This window comes from Aedes albopictus, chromosome 3, assembly GCF_035046485.1.
Source record: "Aedes albopictus strain Foshan chromosome 3, AalbF5, whole genome shotgun sequence".
NCBI lineage: Eukaryota > Metazoa > Arthropoda > Insecta > Diptera > Culicidae > Aedes > Aedes albopictus.
The window spans coordinates 259,794,455-259,812,245 of record NC_085138.1 but is presented as its reverse complement, the minus strand read 5'-3'; positions in this window follow the sequence as shown (position 1 = coordinate 259,812,245).

Genomic DNA, 17,791 nt, shown 5'->3' with positions numbered 1-17,791 from the left:
CGAAATGACATGACGAAGAGCGCGAGTGCTCGTTTCATTTTGCGACGATGAAAAGGCCTACTTGTTCATCGTCATGGAATGGTCACGACCAATAACAGGACTGCTGTTGACATTGCAATCATAAAGAAGTGAAGTGTTCTCTTATAAGTAAATTCGAGTTTTTTATATTTGTTAGAAATAATTTTAAAGCTGAGAAAAGCCTTGCAGGGTGGTTGAACCACATCAATCTGCAGGACTTTAAACGTTCTATAATGTCCTCAAGGACTTCCTGGGTCAAGGAACAGTCTGTTGACATTGAAATCATAAAGAAGTGAAGTGTTCCCTTATAAGTAAATTCGAGTTTTTTTATATTTGTTAGAAATAATTTTAAAGCTGAGAAAAGCCTTGCAGGGTGGTTGAACCACATCAACCTGCAGGACTTTAAACGTTCTATAATGTCCTCAAGGACTTCCTGGGTTAAGGAGCAATCTGTTGACATTGAAATCATAAAGAAGTGAAGTGTTCTCTTATAAGTAAATTCGAGTTTGTCATATTTGTTAGGAATAATCTCAAAATTGAGAAAAACCTTGCAGGGTGGTTGAACCACATCAACCTGCAGGACTTTAAACGTTTTATAATGTCCTCAAGGACTTTCTGGGTTAAGGAGCAATCTGTTGACATTGAAATCATAAAGAAGTGAAGTGTTCTCTTATAAGTAAATTCGAGTTTTTATGTTTGTTAGAAATAATTTTAAAGCTGAGAAAAGCCTTGCAGGGTGGTTGAACCACATCAACCTGCAGGACTTTAAACGTTCTATAATGTCCTCAAGGACTTCCTGGATTCAGGAGCAATCTATTGGCATTAAAATCATAGGTAAGGCTGCTATAGCTCAGTCAATTTTGAACCGATTGACTTAATTTTTGAGACATGATCAGACACGCACAGTATCTAGCCATGTGCAGAAATTCAAGTCAATCGGTTTGGAATTGACGGAGTTATAGCAGCAAGTGCCCAAAATAGGTGCTCCTGCCCAAATGGTCCCAGACCCTAATTCGTTTGATTTTATAGCCCACGATCAATCTAGTTTAACCTTTCAGGACGCGCGCCATTAAGCAGCTGAAACTGCACCGCGCTCGCGCTGTATACGACGAGCGAGGTTTTTTGGTGTTGTTATACTTTTTACAACAGCGCGCGTGCTGAAGGGTTAAGCCTGGAACACATAGTGTCCGTTCCGTCGAGGTTTGCGTTTTTCTGACAATTTTCCCATGGGAAATGTGTCAAACTACTGTCACGCACACGCAAACGTATGCATTGTGTGCGGCACTTTAATCGTAAAAACATGCGGAACTGTTTGTTGTCACGCTGTTTGTTTTACCCGCATGCAATTTTTACAATCTGCCACCGCACGAATAGAAGCCACCAAAACCAAACGAAACGGCGATGGTGACATAATGATGATGATGAAGCGCAAATGTGATGATACGCGGCGCGTCACCTTTCACTGCACCTTTGTTTTCACTGCACCGTTCACCCAAACGACTACGCGCCACGCGGATCATTCGTATTACCCCAACTTCCCTGTATAATATGTATAAAATATAAAACTGTAAAACTGGCTGTTCATTATGACATTCATACTGTCATCGATTCTCTAAGGATTTTTTTTTTTTGACAAACAACCAAGCAAACCAAAAGACATGCAATTGATGTCTGGAAGGAGAGAAACACATCGTGCGATTCGTAGTCAAATACCGTTACAGTGTCTTCCAGTAAACCTGTTTTCAGATTCTTTCATTCTCTTCTCCGTTCATAGTAGCTGTTGGCTGGAAGCTCCAAGCATATCAATACAATTACCGAATTCAAATAGTCGTATCTCGTGTCTGACAAACACAGCCACGATTAATTTGCTTTACTCAATGGTTACAATCCACTATGCGCTCTCATTCAACAGAATCTCTGAGCATGTTTTAGTTAATTCAGAGGCGGCCAGAGAGAGGCTCGAATAGAGTTGTGGCACAATACAAGTTGAATGAAGCATATTGCATGTCATTCATTATGTATTGTATTTTAATCAACTGTGGACAAACGGTTTTTCTTGCATAGACAAACTATCAGCATTGTCATTCCATCGCGGCTCGTTCAGCTACTAGCAAGCAAACAAGCAACTCTGAGTGATTTTTCGCAGACTAACTATCGCAGCCAGAATTTTGAAAGATCTTTTTTTTTTGTATATAAATAGTGATTAAGTTTATAGTTTAGTGATAATTATATTCAATAGCTAAGTAAGTGATAAAGAAAGAGAAAAAATAATATTAGTAAATAGTTATAGCAAGAGAAAAATCGATATATAAGAAAATAGTTGTAGTTTATAAATAGTTTATGTAGTTTATAAATATTTGAAGCGTGATTAAAGCAATAAAATTCAAAGTGATTCTTGCACTGTTACTATTCCTTGAACTTAAGGTAAGTTTTACATTTTACTGCAATACATCTTGCTGTGATATTAAATATGAAAATTGTTGCATTTGACCTATGTGGAATAGTTAATTTCTAAGGTTCTACCCAAACATTTGTGTTTTTAAACACAATTTATAAAATAGTTAATTGAAACTAATTTCTCTTCAGAGGATTAGAAATGAGCCTACAAATTGGAAAGAATATTCATGGAATTTCATGGACTTTTCAAGATAATAGTTATTTTGTGAAGTCTGTTAGGTGCGAACTTTCCCCGCATTTACTCTACAATCGAAAAAATACAGGGTGCAAACTATTTGCTGTCTGGAGGGCTAAAATCACATTCAGTCCCAATACATGTTTCGACAGTAAAATTGTTTATAGTGCATCCATTTTTTTGAAATTTTGCTTATGCAACAAATGTGAATTGAGAGGTTTGTGTTCAAAATATCAGCCATTTTCTTTGCCAAATTCAAAAGTTACAGAGCTGACAAGCAAAACTAGGGACTGTACAAAATTCAATGGCGCACATTCTACTCTTCCATTGCTACAACAAAAAGTACTGCACCGATTCACAAGAAAATTTGTAGGTGAAATGAAAACATCTTAACACTCCAGCGTCGATGCTATTTTTCACTTACACGAACGTCAATGCCTCAAAAAAAGTGGAACGCTAATTTTAACCTTCTATATCTCGGCCGTTACAAGTCCGATTTCAAAAATTTTTTTAGCAATGATTTTTTTAGGATCTCTGGATCAGTATGCATGTTTTGAAAATTTTATCTGATCAAAATTCTAGTTTCTAGTACTAAAAAAAACCCAGAGCAAGTCGTAATAAATTTCGTAAGATTTTTATGTTCCTGCAGAACTTTAAATTTATCGCGATGGCCACATGGTTTTTTGATGGTGAATAGCCCACACGAGTGTAATAAAGCTATCAGTGTAATTTAAGTGATTATTTATCACTCAAAACACTCCAATATATTTACAAAACTACGTATAATACAAAGAAACCCATATTTTCTTTTGTAACTTTAAATTTGTCGCGATGGCCAATGTATTTTTTTATTTTAAAACTAGCTGTACCCGGCAAACTTCGTCTTGCCTACTGCGTTTTTTGACGTTTCATGTTTCTATCCAAGACCAAGCCCCCGGTCACAAAACATATGTAAGATCGATTTTCAAAAACTCTCAATTTTTCCATGTTTTTTGCCTCATAACCTTCCTTGGGTGAAAACTAACAGAACAAAACTAAGACGATCAAAATCGGACCTACCGTTCGCAAGTTATGCGCGGTCCCACGTATGCCACTGCATTTATATATATATATATATAGATGAGCGCATATACTTAAGGAAGAAATTCCCAGAACATTATTGATATTTTTCTCATAAAAGAAGTACAAAAAAATCAAATAAAAAACTATGAATTTTTCAAGAAAAATATACAATTTTGTTACAACTTCACACTAATCTCGAATTCCCATTTATTTAATGATTTTAAAATATTTGCGTATTTATCTAGAACAAGTTTGCAAAACATAATTGATATAAATCTGGCCAAAGAACTACAAAAAAAATCATAAAACTACGAATTTTTCAGGAAAAATATACAGTTTTGTTATAATTTCAAACTAATCTCAAATTTCCATACATTTTATGATTTTAAAATATTTGCGTATGTATCTAGAACAAATTTGCAGATTATTATTGATATAAGTCTGGCCAAAGAACTACAAAAAATTCAGAAAACTACGAATTTTTCAGGAAAAATATACAATTTTGATATCATTTCAAACTAATCTCGAATTCCCATACATTTTTTGATTTGAAAATATTTGCGAATTTATTCAAAACAAGTTTGCAAAATATTATTCATATAAATCTGGCAAAAGAACAACAAAAAATTCAGAAAACTACGATTTTTTCAGGAAAAATATACAATTTTGTTATAATTTCAAACTAATCTCGAATTCCCATACACTTTATGGTTTTAAAATATTTGCGTATTTATTCAGAACAAGTTTGCAGAACAGACTTGATATAAATCTGGCTGAAGAACTACAAAAAATCAGAAAACTACAAATTTTTCAGGAAAAATCTACAATTTTGTTATAACATCTTATTGATCTCAAAATCTTAGAATTTTTATGATTTTAATATATTTTTGTTTGTAACCAGGAAAGGTTTGCAGAACAAACTTGATATAAATCTGGCCAAAGAACTACAAAAAAATCAGAGAACTTCGAATTTTTCGGGAAAAATATACAATTTTGTTGTGATTTCAAATTGATCGCGATTTAATTAACATTTTATGATTTCAAAATATTTGCATATGTATCCAAAACAAACTTGTAGAACATTATTGATATCATTCTTGTCAAAGATCTATTAAGAAAACTTGGAATTTCTCAGGAAAAATATACAAATTTTTTATAACTTCGACTTTATCTCAAAATCCCATATGTTTTATGATTTTCAAGCAATTGCGTATTTATGCAAAACAAGTTGCACAACCATGCAAACAAGTTGCGTAGCCAGAGGGGGGCTAGATTATTTTTTTAATATCGAGCCAACTCAAAGATTATCTATATTTCAGAGTTCCAGAAAAAATATCACGAAAAATAAACTATTCAAACAATTAAGGTTTCTATCCAAAATTATACTTTTTTAGTCGAGAACCACGGGACATTTCGCCAAGAATTTCTCCAAGAGAACCACTACAATCTTATCATAAAATTTTACCAAAAAACAAGCTTGGTTGAATGGCTAAATTTTTTGATGTTTATTCATGGAATACAAAAACAGCATGCCAAATATTCAAGATATACCGGAACCGATTCCGGTACGACCTTGTAGAACCATATGCTACTATAGAGTGCAGTTATGTGCTACTGCTATACGAATTTTCACTTCTAAATTTAAACAAACGTCATGCTAAGAGCAAAATACCTGGGATTTCTTTGAGAGTTCTTTCAAGGAACCTTAAGAAATTCCTTTAAGCATGTATTCAGGAACTTTTCAGGATTTTTTTCAGAAATTCCAAAAGGGGCTTCTCCAGGAGTTTCTTCTTCGTGAATTCTTGCATGGGCATCTTGCAGGGTTCCGAAAGTGATGGTTTCAGGGTTTGTTCCAAGAAATGCTTCAAGAATTCAGTCCACGATTCCTTCAAAAAAATTTACATGTGCAAGGATGCATCGACGAACGCCTCCAGGAATCATTCCATAGCTTTCTTCAATGATTCCATCATTGATTGCTCCAGAGAGTTTTTCAAGAATTCCTCTATGGGTTTCACTAGACATTCTTTCGAAAATTTCTCCTTGGATATCTATAGAAGCTCCTTCAGTAATTGCTCCAGTGCTTTTTTCGATAATTCCTTCTGGAATTTCTCCAGGGATACCCGTCAGCAGAAACTGGAATAATTCGAAGTATATCAGCAGGAATACCAGAATTTTACCAGAGATTAGCTAAAAATTAATCCAGGAGCTCCTTTTGTCCAAAAATTTTTGTGACATGGATTTCAATTTTTTTACCTACAGAAATTCTGCAGAATTTGTTAAGAAAGCTTCCTGGAATTCCCTAAGGATTTTCTCATGGGATTGCTTCCGGGATTCCACATGGGATTTTTTCAAAAATTCCTCTAGGTTTTCCTTCAAGAATTCCTCCAGGGATTCATCCTGGAATTTCTTCTGTGTTTCTTTCAGGAACAACTCCACACTTTTTAGAATTTCTTCAGGAATTCCTCTTGGAATTCTGTCAGGGACTCCTCCAGGAATTAAGAATTAATCCAGTTCATCCTACAGGGACTGTTTAGGGATTCTCTTAGTCTTAGGAATATCTCTAAGAATCGCTTCTGCAATTTCTTCAGGAATTCTTCCTAGGATTCTTCCAGGAATTTCTCAAGGGATTCCTCCAGAAATTATTCCAGGGATTCCTCTGTGAATTGCTGCAGAGATTCCCCTTAAAACTAATCCAGGGGTTCCTTCAGAAATGCCTCCAGAGAATCCTCCAGAAATACCTCCAGGAATTCTTCTAGAGATTCCTTCAGGAGTATTTCTAGAGATTCCTTCGTTAATCCCTACAGACATTCCTCTAGGAATCTTCCATGCCACAAAAGATCAGCTTATTGGAAACAGTGGCTTAATTTCCCCAACAGGGGAGGAAAAAATCCTCCATGGATTCCTCCAAGAAATTCTGCAGTTCTTAACTCAAAAATTACTTCTGTGATTATTTCTGGAACAACTTATTTTAAAAAATCCTCCAAAGATTCTCCCAGGAACTCTTCTTAGGATTCCTTCAGTAACGCCTCCAGGAATTAATCAGTACTTGCTCCAGGAACTGTTTAGGGATTCCCTTAGGAATTCCTCTTGAAATTGCTTCCGAGATACCTTCTGGAGTTTCTTCAGGAACTCTTCTAAAGATTCCTTCAAAATTTCTCCAAGAATTCCATCTGCGATTTCTTCAGGAATTATTTTTTGTATTCCTCACTAGATTAATCCACGAATTTTTCTTATGAATTCCTTTAGGTTTTTTTTTCCAAGGATTTCTCTGGGAATTCCTGCAGGAATTTCTCTAAAAACTCGTCCAGGAATATATCTAGAGATTCCCCCATAATTTCCGCCAGAAATTGCTCTAGATATTTCTCTAGGAGTTCCTATGGAGATTCCTACAGAAATTTCTCTAGGATATCCTCCAAGGATCCCTTGAAGAATCCGTACAAGATTTTTTTCAGAGATTCGACCAAAAAATCCATGCGCTCCTCCAGTGGTTCCTCCAGTTATTGCTTCCGAGATTCTTCCAAGAATTTAACCTGGAATTCCTATAGTAATTTATCCAGGAAATCCTTAAGGATACCTCCAAGGATTTTTTTCAAAGACTCCTACAGGAATTCCTCCAAAGATTTTCTAAAATTACTTCAGAGAATCCTCCCAGGAATTCCACCAGTAATTTTACTAGGCATCTACCAGGAAGGTTTCCTGGCATTCTTTCAGGGATTCTTCCTTGGATTTTTGCAGAGATTTCTCCAAGATTATTTTAAGGACAGACTTGTTAGAATCCCAAAATGCAGCCACAATGGCCGGCTTTGGTACCTACTCACGATTTCGAGAGCACAAAACTCTTCGTAAACAAAACCAGCATACCTGTTCTTTTTATTTGAAGCTTATTACAAGAGCAAGAGCAGAATAATAAAATGCACTGTTGTTTGAAGCTTGCTTCTTGAGATTTGTGCGTCTGAAGTTCTGATGCATTGTTGAAGCGGGATTTCAAGACGTTTGTCCTTAAGCGATTCCTCCAGGAATTCCACCAGTTATTCCCCCAGGAATTGTTTCAGGGACTCCTCCAGAAATTCCTCCTAATTCTTCCAGAAGACTCCTTCAGAATTCCATCCAGGAATTTCTCCAGGGTCTCCTCGAGGAATTCCTCCAGGAATTTTGCAGGGCATTTTTTCAGAAGTTTCTCTCAGAGTTCATCTACAGATTCCCCTAGCAATCCATCCAGTAATTAATGCAAGAATTCCTCCAAAGATTCCTCCACGAATTCCCAAAGGAATTCCTCCAGGGATTCCTTCAGGCATTCCTCCAGGACTTTATCCCGGAATTTCTCCAGGAACTCCTCTAGGTGATACTCCAGAAAATACCCCTAGAATTTTTTCAGGAATTCCTCCAACAATTTCTCTAGGGATTGATCCGGGAATTGTTTCTGGACATCCTTCAGAAATTATGTCAGAAATTTCTCTAGGAAATTTTCCAAGATTACCCTCAAGAATTTTGCACGGACTCCTCCAGGCATTCATCTAAGAATTTCTCCTGAGATTCCTTCATGAATTGCTTCAGGGATTTCTCCACCAATTCCTCCAGAGATTTTTTCAGGGATTCCTCCAGGATTCCTTTGAATATTCTTCCAGAAAATTCTCCAGAAATTCCTTTTTTCCAGCAAAACCGCTAGGGATTTCATAAGAACCTTTTCCGGGAAATTCGCCAGGAATACCTTCAGGAATTTTTCATGGATTCCTCCAGATACTCCTCCAGGAATTCCTCTAGAGATTTCCCCAGGGATTTCATCACAAATCCCTTCAAGGATTTCTCCAGGGATTTCTTCAGGAATTCTTTCGAGAATTTCTATAGGAATTCCTCCAAAAATTTCGCTAGAAATTCCTCCAGGATTTTCTCAAGGGTTTTTTTTTTCAGAAATATAAAAATAATATACAACTCCCAGAATTCCTCTGGAGATTCCTCTAAAAACTTATCCAGTTATTCTTTCATGAATTCCTCTAGAAATTCCTCTAGGAACTCCAACGGGCATTCCTCCAAGATTTTATCCAGGAACTTCTCCAGGAACTTCTCCAGGAACTCCTCCAGGAAATACCACAGGAATTGCATCCTTTAGAAACTGTGTCAGCAATTCCTCTAGGGATTCTTCCAGGCATTTCTCCCAGAATTTCTCTGGATTTCCATCAGGGGTTGCTACAGGAATTACTCCAGAGATTTTTCCATGAATTTTTCCACGGTTTTTTTTCAGGGATTTTCCCATGGATTCCTCCAGGAAATCCTTCGAAGATACCACTGGGAAATCCTCCAAAAGTTCCTCCAAGGATTCTTCCAGGAAATTCTCTATGGATTTCTTCAGAAATTATTCCAGGTAGTTGATTGATTTAGCTATATCAGAAGAATATAGAAGCCCTAGGCTGGTTCGTATCTTTCCAGGAAGTTCTCCAGGAATACCTTCGTGAATTTATCATGGGTTCCCTTAGGTATTCCTTCAGCGATTTCTCCACAAATTTCTTCAAGGATTCCCCCAGAGATTCCTTAAGGAATTCCTTAGAGGATTTTACCAGAAATTCTGCTAGAAATTCCTCCAGAAATTGCTCAATGGATATTGTTCAGAAATAGAAAAATTACAGAAAAATAAATATAAATCTCCCAGAATTCCTCTGGAGATTCCTCTAGAAACTCATCCAGTAATTCTTTCGAAAATTGTTTCTAGGAATTCCTCCAGCCATTCATCCAGAATTTTATCCAGGAATTTCTGCAGGAAAAACACCAGAAATTTCATCAGGAATTCCTCCAGCAATTGCTCCTGGACATCCTACAGAAATTATGTCAAGAATTCCTCAGGAAATCCTCTAAGGATTTATTCAGAGATTCTTCCAGAAATTTCACCATGACTACTTTCAGGAATTTTTCAGGTTTTCCTCCAGACATTCCTCCAGGAGTTCTGCCAGAGATTCGTCCAGGGTTTGCTTCAGAGATTTCTCCACGAATTTCTCCAGAGATATTCCCATAGATTACTCCAGGGAATCCTCCAGAAATTCCTCCAAGGGTTCTTGAGAATCCTAGCTTGAGAGCTTGAGCTTGATTGACCGCCCGTGGATGCTACTCCAGTATCGCCAGACCACCTACACTCACACAAGGACCAATGAGATAACTGCCGGGGACTAGCAGGCATCTTCAGTGTGTGAGCGTTGATGATCTTCTATTTTTAGGCGACAATGGCGCCTGCCACGTCAGGTTGCAGGTCAATGTGGGGAAGGGGTAAGGAAGTGATGATTGCAATCGTTTGTATCCACATCTGGCCGAATATACCTCTGCGCCAGCACAAATTCATGCGGATGTTGGAGTGTTGGTGGGAATTGGTTGGCAGAAGGTTCACACATTGGTTTGTGGATACCAGGGGAAGGTGATAGAATTGTGTTTTTTTTTTTTTTATTATTTTGAAGATGTGCGGCACAGTTCGCTTGATTGCATAACTTGTAGGCGTTTTTTCTAATAGGATTGTGACACTGTGCTGTGAAAGTTTGGAAGGAAGGGGAACGGCTTTTTCAACCCGTTTCTGCTCTAGCGACGGCTATGAACATGTTTATATACATGAGTTGTATATGTAGAGAGCAGAGAGAAAGTATATAGAAAGATACAAAGTAGGAGGAAAGGGACGGGCCGGGGATTGAACCCAGGACCTTCTGCATATAAATCAGAAGCGGTAGCCACTAGACCACCAAGCCCGTCTCCTCCAAGGGTTCTTGAGAATCCTAGTGGAATTTCTCAAGTGATTTTTTCAGAAATTCTCCAGCAATTCCTCCCAGAATTGCTTTGGAGATTTCTCCTGGATTTTTTCTAGGGATTACTCCAAGAATTCATCCAGAAAATTTCTCCAGGAATTCTTGCTGGGTCTTATCCAAGATTTTTTTCAGGAATTACGCCAGGAATTTGTTCAGAAGTTTCTCCAGGCATTCCTCCAGGATTCTCTCTAGAAATTTTTCCAGGAATTGCTTTAGTGATTCTTCCAGGAATTCCTTCAGGCATTTCTTGAAGAATTCCTCCAAAGATTCCATCTGAAATTTCTCAAATATTTCCACTAGGAATTCCTCAAGAGATTTCTTTTGAAATTTTTCTATGGATACCTCCCAGAATTCCTCCAGGAATTTTTCCAGAATTTCGTACAAGGAATCCTTCAGGAATTGATCTAGGATTTCTTCTAGGATTTCCTCATGAGATCTCTTCAGATATTTCTCTAGGTATTCCTCCCATAATTAATACAGGAATTCATCCAGGTATACATCTAGAATTATTCCAGGGATTCCTCCGGGAATTCCTCTGGGATTTTTTTACAGGGATTCTACAAGGCTTCCTCCAGGCATTTCTGTAGGAATTGCTCCAGGAATTAATCCATGTGTTTCTTCAGGGATTTATCCAGAAAGTTTTCCATGGATTGCTCCATGAATTCCTCATGGATGATTTCTTCAGGCTTTTCTCTCAGGTTCGCTTTAAGAATTCATTTAGGAGTTCCGTCGAAAATTTCCGAAGTCCTTCTATCATCTTTTCAGTGAAGTACCCAAGAACTTCTCCAGGATTACCTGATGATTTTTTTTTAATTTTTCGAGATTTTCTGGAAGAATTTTTTTCAGCGAATAGTATTGGAAGACAATTTGAAAAGGATTTATACAGGAACTAAGAAATTCTTAGCTAGTCCTCAAAAGAGTTCAGCTATAATTTCTCATGAATGTTTTGTAGAACAAAAAAAAACAGAGCAAAATAATGCACGAGTAAATAAAAATCCTTAATCTTCCAGGAATTGGCCACCGCTACCAGAAACACGTTGATTTTTGTAGATCTCTTTATAACGTATTGCGCGCAAAGTACAACAGAGTGACTGCTGAAGGGTTAAATAATGTCTTTAGAATATAATATTATTATATCCAATTTCATCATATTGCGTTTAGTTATGAACGTACTAGGTACAAATTTGCTAAGGGGGCTTGCCCCCCCCTGACCGAAAAGCTGGCTACGCCCTTGTGCACAACATTGCTGATGTAACTCTGCCTAACAAACTACAAAAAATACAGAAAACTACGATTTTTTTTAGGAAAAATATACAATGCTGTTATAATTTCAAATTGTCAATATTCCATATATTTGCGTATTTATCTAAAATATATTTGCAGAACATTGTTGACATTATTCGGGCAAAAACACTACAAAAAATCAGGAAACTACGAATATTTCCGGCAAATTTATAATTTTGTAATAACATAAGATTGACATAATTCTGGTCAAAGAGCTACAAATAAATCAGAAACTATTAATTTTTCAAAAAAAATACAATTTTTGCAAGTTGATCTCAATTTCTAATTCATTTTATGATTTAAAAATATTTGCGTTGTACATTCAAAACATCTTTGGTTAACCATATTGATATAGGGTAATTGTTCCCTTCGTTGTGGTAGTACCTAATGTTGCGGTAGTGGCGTTTGAGCACTTTTTCGACTGAAATGTTACCAAAAGGCATTTTTAATAGATGTATTATGCTTTAATAATGAGATTGCACTTTTTGTGTGCTTAAGATTTGCCCAAAAATCTATTTAAAAAAATATTTTCCTTAATATGTCTGCTGCAGTGTTCCTATTGTTGCGGTATCCCATATGATTTCAATGGGATACCGCAACATTAGGAACCGAAATTAAATTTTACCTCCATAATAGAAACAGTGTGCCTATTGTTGTGGTATGCGATTTTTGATCGAAAACAGAGAGAAACGATAGTTTTCATATTTTTCCGGGCAAATTTGGATAGAAAACTACCTACTAACGTTTTGAAACCCTTTATTAGATAAAAAGATCATATTTTTTTAAACTAATTTACCTTATTACCACAACGATCGGCACACTTACCCTAGTTCTGATCGAAAAACAACGAAAAAATCGGAAAAATACAAATTTTTCGAGAAAATTATACAATTTTGTTATAACTTCAAATTGATCTCAGTATTTCATACATTTATGAATGAAAAAAATCCACATTTTTCCGAAGCAAATTTGCAAACCACTGTTTATATTATGCTAGCTAAAACACTACAAAAATTAAGAAAATTTCAAAATTTTCCGAAAACATACATTTTGATTATAACTTAAAATTGATCTCAGCAGTATGGGATGATTTCAATATACATAGTTGCACATTTATACAGAACAAGTATTTTTAAAACTCGTAGTTTTCTGATTTTTTGTAGTTCTTTGGAGAGAAAACTATCAACAATATTCTGCCAACTTGTTTGGGATAAATACAAAATAAATAAATATTTTAAAATCATAAAATGTATGGGTAATTAAAATTAATTTGATGTTATATCAAAATGGTATACTTTTCCTATAAAATACGTAGTTTTCTGAATTTTTTGTAGTTCTTTGAAGAGAAAAATATCAACAGTGTTTTGAGAATTTGTTCCTTAGGTATATGCGCACATTTTGAAATAAAAAAAATACATTGGTCATCGCGACCAATCGCGACCAATAATAATCTACAAATTTGTTCTGGATATATACGCAAATATTTTAAAATCATTAAATGTATGGGAATTTGAGATTAGTTTGAAGTTATAACAAAATTGTATATTTTTCCTGAAAAATTCATAGTTTTTTTGAATTTTTTGTAGTTCTTTGATGAGAAAAATATCAACAATGTTCTGAGAATTTCTTCTTCATACGCATATACGCGCTCATTTTAAAATTGGCCATCGCGATAACTTTGAAGTCACAAAAGAAAATATGGTTTTCTCTGTATTATACGTTGTTTTCTGAATTTTTTGTGGTTCTTTGGCCAGATTTATATCGATAATGATCTGAAAAATTGTTCTGAATAAATACGCAAATATTTTAAAGTCATAAAATGTATGGGAATTCGAGATTTGTTTGAGATTGTATGATTTTCCTGAAAAATTTGTAGTTTTATGAATTTTTTGTAGTACTTTGGCCAGATTTACATCAATTATGTTCTGCAAACTTGTTCTGGATATAAACGCAAATATTTTAAAATTGGACGTTAAAATTTTTATAAAGGACCTGAAATTCACTCCGAAGCGGTTTCTGTTTTGATTTCTAGAAAATTTAGGGCTAACTGATCTTGATGAAATTTTCACCACTTTATTTTTATTATATTGTTAATTCATGGGCAAATTTTCAGATGTTTTAGAAAAGTATCAATAAAGTTATAGCCTAAACCCTTTCCACAATGAGTGTACAAGAATCCCAAACCCTCGTTTTCTAGTGTCGGAGGTATCTCCGCTAATACCCATACCAAAGTTATATTCAACACGTTGAAAAAATATCGCTTTTTGTACTCTGCATTAGCTGGTGGTGGTGGCCAACCGCGCGAGTTACGGAAGGTTAAAGAACCCAATTGTTATTAATGGTTTTTATTTATTTAATTTGAAGTTTGATCATCATTTAATAGCATCTAGTGAAATAATCAATATTTACTAAGGTATTCGTAATTATGCATTTAGTCAGGCTGCTCCAAAAACTAAATATGAAAAGGTTCTCTGGACAAACAGAAAGGTTTTGAGGCTTGAAAATATTGTTTATTACTTACATATTTCACCTCCACCCCCTCGTATTTTTGGCCAAGTCAGTCAATATACTTTCTTCATAAAACTATTAGAATTTTTAAGTGAAATTTGAATCTATTCAACAAATACGATGAGTTTTTCATTTTGACAAATTATACATGTCTTCTTTTTTTTAATCATCTAATTGATATTTCCATTATACACGAGATGGCCAACATATTTGGGATAAGTATTTTTTTTTCCCTCAACAAAAAGTTCGACTAGCTGTAACTTCAGTGCTTGAAAAATCTTTCATATCGACTCTTTGTCCATATGTTATATGTGCATCATTGGTACACATTTGAGCTCCATTGACTAATCTTTCGCAAAGCTAGAACCGTTCTCGTTAAACACTATTTTTTTGACAACAACAAAAAATTTTGATCTGCCATTTCTTGGAAACTAGAAAACCGCGAATCGAAAGTAATTTTGAACGTTAATCAAAAATTAACTCATCTTCATAAAGCAAGTTTTGTATTAGAATTGAATGAGACTAAATGATATATTTTCCATTAATAAAATATTTCAGTAATACACAATGACTCGTAGATTCACAAACCAACAAAAAGCAGACTTTGCGCGATATTTATTGCAACATCCGGTAGATTGTTTCGATTTGGGCATGGATGAGTATATGGAAGTGTGCAGTTTGATGAAAGTTGGGCCAAATGCAGTGAAGAAGAATAAGTTTGTTAATCTCATCAACATGAATCGATTATTAGGGGAGTTTAAGACAAACAAGGAAAAATGGGTAAAAATACTCAACAGCACTGCGAGTTCTACAACTGAAGAAATCTTGGAATTGGATACATTTGAAAATCGCAACGAAAACTGCCGGTGTGAAGATTGTTTGAGGCGTAGCAGTTGGAGTGGTGTACGAAGGTACAAGTTCAGTCAGTACGAATATAAAGCAACTGAAATGCTTATTGAAATGCAACACGAGGAATGGCTGAAGTATTCAACCGTTGATGGGCGGGGAAATTTGAAATTAAAACCTGGTAAGTATTTTTTTTTATGTTCATTATGCTTAAAATTTTATACCCATGCTTCCGTTTCCAATTCAAAATATGTACTGTTGACTTTCAATTAAATTTATAGGATATACCGGCATGATCATCAGTAGCTTGAAAAAAGCTGGATGGCCCTGTATGCCAGCTTGCAAAGATAACTACTACTTGGCCACAGAAGAGTGCTTAAGAATTGCGGTATATTGTACGTGGGGTGATGAAAATCCCTGTAATTTGCTTCATTTGGATTACTATCCGAACGACAAGCTCTGTAATCAAGAAAATGGAGCTAAGCGTTTTAAAGTTAAAAGCACCGATTTACCAGTACGACACTGTACCAACACATATAAAGTACCTCAGTTGCGAGGAGAAGCAAGAGCCACAGCACTATGTGATGCATCAAAAATGATGCCAAAAGCCCACGGAAATTATCTAATTGCGAATTACGGTGAAGATAATTTCGTAATGCCTCGCGATAAATGGCCTGTTTCGCAATCAGTTTTAAAAAACCTTCGTGCTGAGTGGTTGAACCAATATCGCGTTACATCGGACTTAATCCAGCAACTTCTGCTGATGTGGACAGCCGAGAAACAAATGCCATCAGTGCTTAAGCAGTCACATGAAGATTTTCGGTAATTGATTTCTTCCTAATTCCATGATCATTTGTCATAGATAACATTTTTTCCAGATACTTCCAGTACCTTGCAATCGGACCGGTCAAGCTTATATTATTGTGTGACGATCAATTAACAATTTTGAAGAAAGAGAAAGAAAGGTACGACGCAAACACAGCGATGAAGCCACCGCGGTTTGCTATTGAAATGGATGCAACTTCCGGTATTTGTGCTGCTTTGAAGGGCTGCGAGGACAAAAGGAGGGATAACTACGCTCTTGTCAGGCCAATTCAAATTCCGGGCGATAACACATCGACAAAAATGATCACATCCTTCGCTGACTATGTGAGCACTGATCAGTCCAGCAGAAGTATTTTCTTTTTTTTGAATGAGTTTAAAGAAAACTTCATTCGTAAATTTGGAAAAAATACATGGCCACCAATGAACGGTACAATACATTGTAATACTGTGAAATATTTTGAATTTTTAATATATTTTTTTTTCATACTTAGCGATAGTCAGCGATTTCTGCTGGGCACAAATTAATGCGATCCTCAATCTAAGTGGGCTTGATGTGGTGCAATATCTTAATATCATGTATGACTACACCTGCAAATGCGATGAAGAGCTGGAGAAGAGAGTTGACAGCACAATCATATTAGTGTTTTTGTGCATAACGCATCTATCTAAGAATTTCCTAAAGGATTTGGAAAAGTTGGCGGAACCAGAGGAAGTAAGTTCGTTGGGGAATACACTAAACAGCAAAAACCACTGCGTACATATACAGGGGATCGACATAACTTGTCGAGAAGTGCATCAAATATTCTCAAATTTCTACTGTAAGTTCGTCAACTAGATGTGTATCAGTGGCAGGGCGCAAAATTTTCGAGCAGACGAGTTAAAGTTCACCGTGCGGCAATTTTCATTCACTTGCCTGCATATTCATATTCAGCTGCTCGATACTCGTTTGTCAACTGAATGAAAGTCAATGAATATTTGTAAACATCTTACAAAGTGTTAAATTGCTGATAAAATATTAACGTTTCGATTACATTTAACGGTGCTTTACACAGATCTTTTCCCATTTAATTGTTGTGGAGTGTTTTTGGAAGGAATCGTAGCCATAAACGTAGGTAATTATGAAGATGTTTCTTGATCGGTTTCATATTCAATGACTACGAATTGACTGACTGTGTGAAGAGGGAGAGCGAAAATGAATTTGTTTGTTTTGAATGTTCAGTGCAGAATCATTCAAATTCGTGCTGTTTTCAGTCAATGACTATTGACATTTTGCACCCTGATCAGTGGTCCAAAATTAGAAAAGATCGGACCATTCTCCACGAAGCTACAAAGAATCTTGAAAAAGGTAAAACTATTTGATAGCCAACTTTGAGCTATAATATATCTGGATTCAATAAACCGGTTGAAATGAAATTTCGACCAATTATGACTTATATAATGAGCTATGAAAAACCATTGACTTAACTTAATATTTTTAACACGGAAGAAAATTATAACGATTAGATTATTTTTCTAATAAAACACCAAACTTCCCAAAATATCAACATCGTTTCAAAATTCAAGATGCAATTATAGTTCATTTAATTCTCTCTAATTGACTTGTATATAAATGTGTTTTGAAGGAAAGTAACAACATAGCTACCAATAAAAGTTATAGAATGCATATTAAAATAGACCAACTTACTAAAGAATCATGAAAAAATTAAAATCGCTATAATTTTGTCTCTTGTTAAAAATTTCAAGTTAAGTCAAATGTTTTTCAGAGTTCATTAGGCTGATACAAATTTTATTTTGACTTTTTGTCTCCCCCCCCCCCCCCCCGCCTTCAAAAATTGTTGGC